Source organism: Acomys minous (genome assembly GCF_964271855.1).
Source record: "Acomys minous genome assembly, chromosome: 11".
NCBI lineage: Eukaryota > Metazoa > Chordata > Mammalia > Rodentia > Muridae > Acomys > Acomys minous.
Window position 1 is genome coordinate 75503996 of NC_140492.1, and position 10867 is coordinate 75514862.

At 40.1% G+C, this 10867-nt stretch overlaps 1 pseudogene across 1 annotated transcript; it reads left to right on the forward strand.

Annotated features, from left to right (window-relative positions):
- Positions 1–1530, forward strand: LOC311609008 (tubulin beta-2B chain-like; annotated as a pseudogene). Its single transcript has one exon. The product of its transcript is annotated as a tubulin beta-2B chain-like (transcript).
- Positions 1531–10867: the final 9337 nt, after the last annotated feature.

Here is a 10867-nt window from a genome sequence, read left to right on the forward strand (position 1 = left end):
TCCTTTCACCCTGCTAAGTCCATGGTATAATTATATCATAGTTTGTTTAAACATTCACCTATTATAAAGTGTGTGATTGAAGTTTTGGTTCCTTTAAAAACTAGTTATGGGAGGATAGTCAGACCCATTGACACAGACCCAAGCCAGCAAGAAGCTAATGAGGTACCATGAGGAAGATTGTGCACATCCAGGCAGGCAAGTGTGGCAACCAGATCAGTGCCAAGTTTTAGGAGGTCATCAGTGATGAGCATGGTATCAACTCTCCTGGAAATTACCATGCAGACATGATTTGCTACTGGAAAGAATCAATGTACATGACAATGAAGCCACTTGTAATAAATATGTACCTTGGGCCGTCCTGGTGGACCTGGAACAGGGCCCAATGGACTCAGTCAGGTCTGGACCATTTGGGCAGATTTTCAGGCCAGTCAACTTCATGTTTGGCCAGAGAGATGCAGAAAACAACTGGGTATAGGGCTGAGCTGGTGGACTCTGTCCTGGATGTTGTGAGGAAGGAATTTGAAAGCTGTGACTGTCTCCAGGGCTTCCTTCCAGCTGACTCACGCACAGTGGGGGAGGCATTGGCTCAGCCATGGGGACCCTTGTCATCAGCAAGATCAGAGAGGAATACTCAGACTGCATCATGAACACCTTCATCGTCATGCCTTCACCTAAGCTCTCTGACACTGTGGTAGAGCCCTACAATGCCACTGTCTCCATGCACCAGCTAGTAGAGAACACAGATGAAACCTACTGCATTGACAATGAGGCCCTGTATGACATCTGCTTCCATACCCACAATCTGACCACACCCACCTATGGTGATCTCAACCACCTGGTATCAGCCACCATGTTCGGGGTGACCACCTGCCTATGCTTCCCAGGCCAGCTTAATGCAGACCTTCACAAACTGGCTGTGAACATGGTGCCCTTTTCATGCCTTCAGTTCTTCATGCCAGACTTCGCACCTCTGTCCAGCAGGGCACTCAGTAGTGCCGAGCTCATCCAGCAGATGTTCAACTCCAAGAACATGATGGTCTCCTGTGACCCCCACCATGGCCAGTGCCTGACCATGGCTGCCATTTTCTGAGGCCACATCTACATGAAGGAGGTGGATGAGTAGATTCTCAGAGTACAGAACAAGAACAGGAGCTACTTTGTGGAGTGGATCACCAACAACGTGAAGACAGCCATGTGTGGCATCCTTCCTCGAGGTCTTAAGATGTCAGCCACCTTCATTGGCAACAAGACCGCCATCTAAGAGTTGTTCAAGTGCATCTTGGAGCAGTTCACTGCCATATTCTGGTGCAAGGGTTTCTTGCACTGGTACTCAGCATGGACAGTATGGAGTTCACCCAGGTGGAGGGCAACATGAGTGACCTGGTGTCAAAGTACCAGCAGTACCAGTATGCCATGGCTGATGGGCAGGGCAAGTTCAAGGAGGAGGACGAGGGTGAGGATGAGGTTTAAGTTCCCCAGGCCAAGCAGGTTAGGGAAAACAGAGGTAAAACCAGGATGTGTGTGTGTGTGTGTGTGTGTGTGTGTGTGTGTGTGTGTGTGTGTGTTATCTGTGAAAATATCTTGCCAGTCAAAGGAAGGGAGATGGCCTAAGGTTTGTGCTGGGTCTCTGGTACTCTTCACTGTCGCCTGTCATTTTCCCCCTCTCTTTTTGTAACATTGATAACATCAGTGTCAGTGTAACACTTGAGATCTTTTTGAACACTTGCTGTAATGGCTGAAATTACATAGACCTTTGTATCCTTAGAAACAAGCAAATTATGTTATGTAAGCATTTTTTTTTTTTAAATCCCAAGTGTGTGATTTTAGTTTGAGCTTTAGTTTGCCCACAGCTGATAACTGCCTTGTGCAGGGTGTGGTCTTTGCCATCTGTAGTTAATTTAATTCTGGGGACTCTGTGGGTAAAAATATGAGAGCCCAGAGAGAGGGATGTGGCAGTTTAGAGAGAAGAGAGGAGAGAGAGGAGAGAGAGAGAGAGAGAGAGAGAGAGAGAGAGAGAGAGAGAGAGAGAGAGAGAGAGAGAGATTGTTTAATTGACCCTAAACAACTGGGAGAAGTAAAGAGGTCTATACACCCTCTCTCCACTAATCTTTTTCTCTCATACCTAGTGTTGGGGCATCAGAAGGAATTGGGGTGGAGAAGGGAGGTAGAGGCAGTTAATACCCCAAATAAAATAAGAGTTTAAAGACTAGCATCAACAAAGGTTTGGCTGTTGTTTTTTATTTATTTATTTATTTACAGTTTGGGGCTATTACAAATATATTTCCTATGGACAATTGTGTATAAGTTTTTATGTAGTTGTAAATTTTCATATCTTTGACATAAATACTCAAGAATACAAATGATGATGTCTTTCACTTTCTTGGAAATTGCTGGTTGTTTTTCAGAGTGGCTCTATCATTTTGTATTTTACCATTACCAGCATGACCAGTCTAGTTCAAAGGATCTTCATGAGTATTTGCTAATGTCAATACACTTTATTCAGGTGTGTGGCACTATCCTGTGTGTCCTTAGTTTTTCTTTTCCAATGGCTAATGATGTGAGCATCTTTTTTTTTTTGTAACCCACATGTTTTCTTTAGACTCCCCTCTGTATTGTACAAATGGATTGCTTCCCTCCCTTATTGTTGCTCCTTGAGGTTTCCCCTGTACATTGTAGGTAGGACATCTTTGTCAAATGTGTAGTCTGTATCTCATGTTATCGTCTTAAGAGTCCTTTGAAGAGCAAAACATTTTTACTGTCCATGAAGTCTTGTGTCTTCTGCTTTTCTTTCATAGATTACACTCTTGGCATTAGGTTTATAACCTCCCTCCTCCTTCTGCCCCAAACAGACAAGATTTTATTGTGGTAAAATTCTGCATTTAATTTAAAACAATGAAACATTTCTTGGATACAGTACTGTAAATCAGCTGGGGGTTTCCTTTCTTATTTTGGGATACAAGATTTCAAAGTGTCAACTAGAGGGAATGTTACAAAAATAAGGAGGTATGGACATTCATATGTGTTTTGAGACAGAGTCCTAGAATTTTTCTTGGCAGCATTCTGAGTTGACAGTTTATGTCTGTAATCATCTAAAAATATTGTTTTGGTGTTTGTAGCTTCTGATAACAGTTGGAATAATTTTTTTCTCTAAGAATGTTTCTCTAAGGCCTGGAGAGATGGCTCAGAGGTAAAGAGCACTGTCTTCTCTTCTAGAGTTCCTGAGTTCAATTCCCAGCAGTCATAACTGTCTATAATGAGATTGGGTACCCTCTTTTTGCGGGCAGGCAGAGCACTGTATATATAATAAATAAATAAATAAATAAATAAATAAATAAATAAATGTTTAAAAAGAATGTTTCTCTTTGTTACCAGATATTTTCATTTTTTGTTTTGTTTTCAGTTTTTGTTAAGTTTAATTGAAATGAGTCTTGCAATATGTTTCTTTGGATTTAGCTGGTGTAGAATTTGCTCAGTTTTTTAGTTGGTAGTATTGTCTAGTATTATGTGTTTTAGTCTGGTAAATTTTAGCTATTATTTGTACCTCTGTCTTCTCTTCTTCTCTCTAGAGTTCTCACTGTGTATCCCAGATTAGCCTCAATCTTTTTTCAAAACAGGCTTTATCTGTGTAGCCTAGGCTGTCCTGGAACTTGTCCTGTAGATCAGGCTGGCCTCTAACTCAGAGATCTACCTGCCTGGCTTCCAGAGTGCTGGAATTAAAGGTGTGCACCACCATGCCTCGCCTCAAACTCTTAATCCTACTTAGTTTCACAAACTGGATTCACACATGTACCTAAATGCTTCCCTTACCAGCTGTCATCTCTCTAAATGCAGTCTCATCCATTTCTTCTATCCTGAGATCCAACAAGCTCTAGAACCTCTCTATGCCTCCATGGGCCATTGAACTTCTGTGTTTTAAACATATTGCACACTTTTCTACATTCTTTCCTTTGTTCTAACATTTATACTGATAAGCCCATCCATTAAAGTATTTTTAAGTTTTAATTTTAAAATAGATATAGAGTTATAGAAAAATTATAACAGCAACACAGAGGGCTACCACTTGTTTTTGTTATTGACACTGTACAATGTTGCATTTTCTTCATTAATAACCAGTGTTTGTATATTGTTAAAAGTCTCTATTTTATATAGAATTCCTGAACTTTTTCTGAATGCTTTCTTTCATCATCATTGTTCTAGATTCCTATCCATGATAAAAATTATCTTTAGTTGTCAAGTATATTTTGGCACCATTTGGTCAAGAATTAAAAGCAAATCAGATCTTCCTTCCTTTTGATGAGCTTAACAGTTCTTGTATTTTGTATATATTGTCTTATATTGTATATAATGTCCATTAGTAGAAATTTGCCTGTTGTTTTTATGATGTTTTATTATGATTAGACTCAGATGACAAGTTTATGGTAGGAACTTCATGGAAGAAAATTGTCATTTTTTATTACACAAAAGAAATGGTATCTGTTATCAATATGCTATTATCATGAGTCAGTATTGATACAGTTTCTTTGAGATAGTGTCATGCTATATGGCTAATACAGGCCTTGAAATTGGAATTCTGCTTGTGCTTGGTATGAAACTTGTCTGACTGTCCCTTGGATGGAACAGTGTTTATAATGTATGTCTATTGTAAAGCTGCTCAGTTCCCCTCTTTTCATATCAGGCTTTGGAAGAGTCATTATATGCAGCACATGCTTACAATGTGGGGGGTTATATAAATTGTTTAGAATTCTTTATGAGAGATTGATTGTTCTTCTTCCTCTCGGATTCATTTTTCTTCTCCCCAAATCCAACACTGTTATTTCTTTTGTTACTCAAATTGAAGGGTTGGCTGTTGGGAACTCTTTTAATTGGCTCCATATCCTTCTGGTATCCCCTTGCAGGGGCAGGTATTTCTGCAGCACTTTCTTAGTTCCCAGCACATGGCTTATCTTGTGTATTCTCCTGGCTTATCTTGTAAATTTCCTGCAGCAGTCCTAAAATCAGCCATGTCACTGTAAAGATCTGCTTTCTTTCATTGGAGGAAGATGTTAAAAATCAAGATCTGTAACCAGCGCTATTAGGATGCCATTCCTTATAGTCCCTCTCAACTGACAGAGCCAGAAAATTAATGTGTGTTAATTTGTACATATATACACATCATAAATCTTTTTGCATGTATCCATATGGATGTATATAAAGCCGTGACTCATTCATACTGATATCTCAAATCTCAATCCATCACTGTTTGGACCAGTATAGTCTTGCTTGCCTGTAAACTTTCATTTCAGATATGAAAGATCTGTTCTCCTCCAGCTGCCATCCATAAGTTCCTTCCTGAGCCAATTCTCACCCAGGTTCATGGGATGTTTTTTACATGTTTGTACAGTTAGTATCCTTGTGTGTTACAGGCTGATCTTTATATTGAGGTTCTTCTCATATTCTATGTGACTTAAAACATGAAATACTTGCATACACCTAAAGGGCTAACCTCCCAAGGAGAAGGGTGGAGGGTTTTCTCTTTGTAACAATGGTAGATATCAACATTGAGGAGCATAGTGGACTTTGTCAGAGAACTATGTCACCCTGCATTTACTTCTTTGTTACACTGCCAACCTGCTTGTCAGATTTTCTGATTGTTATTGCTGTGATACCTTTTACAATGTGCACTTGCACAGCAATACATTTATGAGCTCTGGAGTAGCTAGTGGCACACAGATGCTTTTCCAACTGACACGAATTTATTCTTTATGCTTTGCCACAAGATTGGGCATAATTCAGGTAGTGATTCCATGTTTACCCCATCTGTGTCTAGGTGCTGAAAGGAAAACATAAAATAAGGCTGCAGCTGGCCTGATTATTAAGGAAGGCAGACAGAATCTGGATAATTGGTTACTGCATCAAACCCAATTTTGATAAAACAAGTCATATATATCTATTTTTATGTGTGTGTGTTCCCATCTTGCTCATGCTGTGAGCTATGAGCTGAAATCAGTTATATGCAAATTTCTTACTGGTTCATTCGATTCATTGGGTTTAACAAATGTGGGATACCTTTGGCATATTGGAGTAGGGATAGAGGAAAACCCAGAGTGCTCAGTCTCCTGTGTTTTCCTTGCCAGAATATAGTCCAAAGATGAGTATGTTCTTCCACTTATAAAGAGCTCAGCAATCTTGCCAAGCCTTTGCTCTTCGCTTCTTGCAGAGGAATGTATTTTTAGATTTTCTGTTTTATAAGTAATAATTTCTCCCAGAGTCATTTGGCTTTCTATTACTTCTACAAAATACCCAAGGTAACCAGTTTAAAAAAAGATTCAGTTTGGGAGGCTTGGTTCATAGTTGCTTGGTCCTGATGATTTGGGCCTGTGGTGCTCCATTACATCATGGTAGGAACAAACAGAAGAGGAAGGCTATTTTCCTAATAGTGGCTAGAAAGTGATAGAAGAGACATAGAGGAATAGGGTATTTTTGCTTTTTCAAGAGCACACTCTTAGTGATCCTACTGCCTCCCACTAGGCTCAATCTCCTAAACGTCCTGTTACCATCCAGGGATCTTAATCAGGACCATTTTCTCTGCCATATAAAGAGTGAAGTGGTAGTAGGTTTCCACACAGGCCATCTTCTGTAACCAGGGCAAGTGCCTAGTGGTGAGACTGGGATACCAACCCAGACACAAAACCTTCAATCTACAATTTGTCCTGACTATAAGATGTGCCAGGAAAAATGTGGTACAGAAACTGTGAGAGTAGCCAACCAATGACTGGTCCAGATTGAGGCAGGGAGCCCACCCCAGACACTGCCTGGAGGGACAGGAGCCAGAGGATGGACATCCCAGAGACCCAAAATAGGACCAAATACAAGTGGCAAAAAATCAATGAAATGATTTGTAAAATATTCTGCTATACTTATAGATCCTACCCTAGCTCAATCAACACTGGAGAGGCTTCCCCCAGCAGAGATGTGAGCAGATACAGAGACTCACAGCCAAACATTACCTCAGGGAACCCTATAGAAGAGGAGAGGAAATTGCCAGAGGATTCAAGGACACCAGGAGAACATGACCTACAGAATCAACTAAGCACAGCTCATAGGGACTCACAGAAACTGAAGTAGAAATCACAGCCTAAATATATATAATGAAAGTAGAAGACAGGGGGCTGGAGAGATGGCTCAGCAGTTAAGAGCACTGTCTGCTCTTCCAGACGTCTTGAGTTCAATTCCTGCCAACCATATGGCGGCTTATAAGCATCTATAATGTGAGCTAATGCTGTCTTCTGGCATACAGGTGTACATGCAAATAGAGCATCATATACAATAAAAAACAAAGTCTTTAAAAAGAGAGTATAAGACCAATAATAACATAACCAACTCCTGATGAAAATTAGCATCTGTAGACCAAGAGAGCAAACAGGAACCTATCCAGCTCCCTTAGAGAAAATGGGATGTTGTTAAGATGTTTTTTAGATCAAGATAGATGTTTTTAAAAAAGATTTATTTATTATTATGTATACAGTGCTCTGCCTGCATATACACCTGTAGGCTAGAAGAGGGCATCATATCATATTACAGATGGTTGTGAATCACCATGTGGTTGCTGGGAATTGAACTCAGGACCTTTGGAAGAGCAGGTGGCGCTTGTAACCACTGAGCCATCTCTCCAGCCCAAGATAGATGTTTTAAGTTAATAGAGATGAGATATGATAGATATTGATTTTCATTTAGAAATTTAGACCTAACAAGATAGGAAAGAGGTTTACTTCAAGTTTGCCAAATACAAATAACCAAATCACTATGAATGTAACCTTTATATAATTTCTGATTGTCTCGTGGTTCTTCCTGCTGTATTTAGTTTATTTTATTCATGTGTAATAATACAAATATATATGTTAAAAAGAAACATAATAAAAAAAAGTAGAAGGCAGACCCTGATGGAGAGGAAGAGGTCTAAAAGAGTGGTGAAGAAGAAAGAAAGAAGAATACCAGGTCTTTCACATGAGCAATATAGATCACACACACACACACACACACACACACACACACACACACACACACACGTATGTGTATGCATTATAATACACAATGTTACAGTGTGATACAATGTGGGGCTATTTATTGGGAATAAAGGGGACCAGAGAGGTGAGTTAAGAAGAATAGCAGAAAGTAGTTGTGGTATAAATATGAGAAAGAAATAAGAATATATGTGCTAGAAATGTCTTAATGAAACCTTAGCATACAATTTTGTCACTCTTTTTTAAATTAACTTATTTATTAATTCATTTATATTACATCTCAATTGTTACCCTATCCCTCTGTCCTCCCATTTCTCCCTCCCTTTCACTTTCACTCTATTCTCCTCCTCTATGACTGTGACTGAGGGGGACCTCCTCCCCCTGCATATGATCATAGGGTATAAAGTCTCTTTTTGGTAGTGTGCTATCCTTCCCCTGAGTCCCACCGAGCCTCCCCATCAAGGAGACGTGGTCAAATATGGGGCACCAGAGTTCATGTGAAAGTCAGTCCCAACTCTTCACTCATCTGTGGAGAATGGCCTGTCCCTTGGCTAGATCTGGGTAGGGGTTCAATGTTTACTGCATGTATTGTCTTTGGTTGGTGCAATAGTTTGTGCAGCATCCCTGGGCCCTGATCTACCTGTCATAATGTTCTACTTGTAGGTTTCTAGGACCCTCTGGATACTTCTATTTCCCCATTCTCCCATACTTCTCTCACCTAGAGTCCCAAAAGGATGTCATCACATCTATCCCACTTTCCTGGTAGGTGAAGACTTTCATGGGACATATCCCTTGGGCTAGTGTCCAGATATAAGTGAGTATGTACCATTTGAGTCTTTCTGCTTCTGGGTTAACTCACTCATTATGATCATTTCTAGTTCCATCCATTTGTCCACAAATTTTGGGAATTCCTTGTTTTTAATAGCTGAGTAATATTCCATAGTGTCAATGTATCACAGTTTCTTTATCCATTCTTCTACTGAGGGATACTTAGGCTGTTTCCATGTTCTGGCTATTATGAATAAGGCCACTATGAACATGGTTGAGCATATGTCCTTGTTGTGTGCTGGTCCATCTTCTGGGTATGTTCCAAGGAGTGGAATACCTGGGTCTTGAGGAAGAATTTTTTGTCACTCTTATGTCCATCTCTTTGAGGTGTACTAAATAAACTAATTTTCTTTTTAAAAATCCATTGTTTTGTTTGTAAATGAAGCAGGGAAAAATCCAAACTGTAGCACCTCCCTGAACCTTGTCTGGGTACACTGAAAATTTTTATAGAATGGAAGAATAGGTTAAAAAGAACATCAGCTCTGGCAGAAACTTCTAAAATATAGCCCCTTTCAGTGGTAAGGGCAAGGCACATCAACAGCCTCCTTTTTGTGTATTAAGAGCAATATACATTTTAATATGAGGATATTATTACAGCATTTACTTATTTGAGGCAATAATGTGCTGAGTCTAAAGAAAGAACGGTCCCACATTCAGCAAAGGAAACTGCCAATTTGGAAAGTTAATGATATACTACAGTCCACCTACCAGGAAGCACACAAGGAGTGTTTACAGCTGCAGTAAGCAAACCTTCTGAAACAGCTCCCAGAGACACCCTGTGATATCCCTGGAACTTGAGAGCATGACCAGGTCTCTGTCCAGCTTACCTTAAGTGCTGTGGCATAGCTGGCCTTTTAATAAAGGTGGTCATCCTGTATTACTTGGGCAGGTCACACGGGGCTCCAAGAGTCACAGACCTTCCAGAATGTTGATAAAAGCTGTGGCTTTGAAGCGCGAAGGCTATCCAGTGTTTTGGGTGCCAGTTGGTTGAGGAAGTTTGTTAGTTTTTTGTGCATTCATACAAGTAAGCTTGGGGGAGTCCTGGAAGCATGGAGTGGTTATTTCTTACATGCCAGTGCATACAGAAGAAAGGAGACAAGAAGGAGCTAAGAATAATAAACTCTCAAGACCCATTGACCCACTTCCTCATGAAAGTCCCACCCCATAAAGCTGCAATAGCCTCCCCAATATTAGTTACTAAAACACATTGACCTTGTAACATACATTTCTGACTCAAGCCACGGTAAGCCTGTAGCCCATCATTTTCATTAACAGGTAGAGGTGAATGAATCATACTCTTTTCAAATTATTTGTTTCATTAAGTGTGTGTCTGTGTGTGTGTGTATGTCTGTGGTGTGTGTGTGTGTGTGTGTGTGTGTGTGTGTGTGTGTGTGTGTGTGTGTGCATGTGCGTGCATGTGCATGCCAAGGTCAGATGATGGTCTCTTCATGATGTGGGTTTTGAGGATCAAAATCAGGTCTTTAGGATTTTCAGCAAGTACTTATACCTGCTGAGCCATTCTGACAGGTCCCTGGTAAATCTTTATTCATTTTCAATATTTTTAAATTTGTATTTTTTGTATATGAGTATTTTGCCTGTATGTATATCACATGTGTGCCTGGTATCTTAGGAGTCCAGAAGAGAACACTGGATCTCATGGAATTGGTGTTGAGGATGATTGTGAGCCAACGTGTGGGTGCTGGAAACTGAACATGGCTCATCTGGAAGAGCAGCAAATGCTCTTAATTGCCAAACCATGTCTGCACCTGAACCATGATGTCATGCATAGTAGTCCTGATGGCACATTAGTCCTCTTAGTTTAGCATTGGGAAGCTGCAGGAAAACTGAAAGAGGTTAAAAGCTACTGACTTTGTAAGTCTTGGAGGTGCATGTGTATTTTGATAACATTTATTGACCACAATTTCATATTGAATTGCCAAAGGCTATCATGTCACTTGTATATAGGAAGCTTAGTTCCTTGGAATACCTGAGTTTAAAGAGAAGAACATGTAACTGAGTCATGGTGGATTATCCATTTC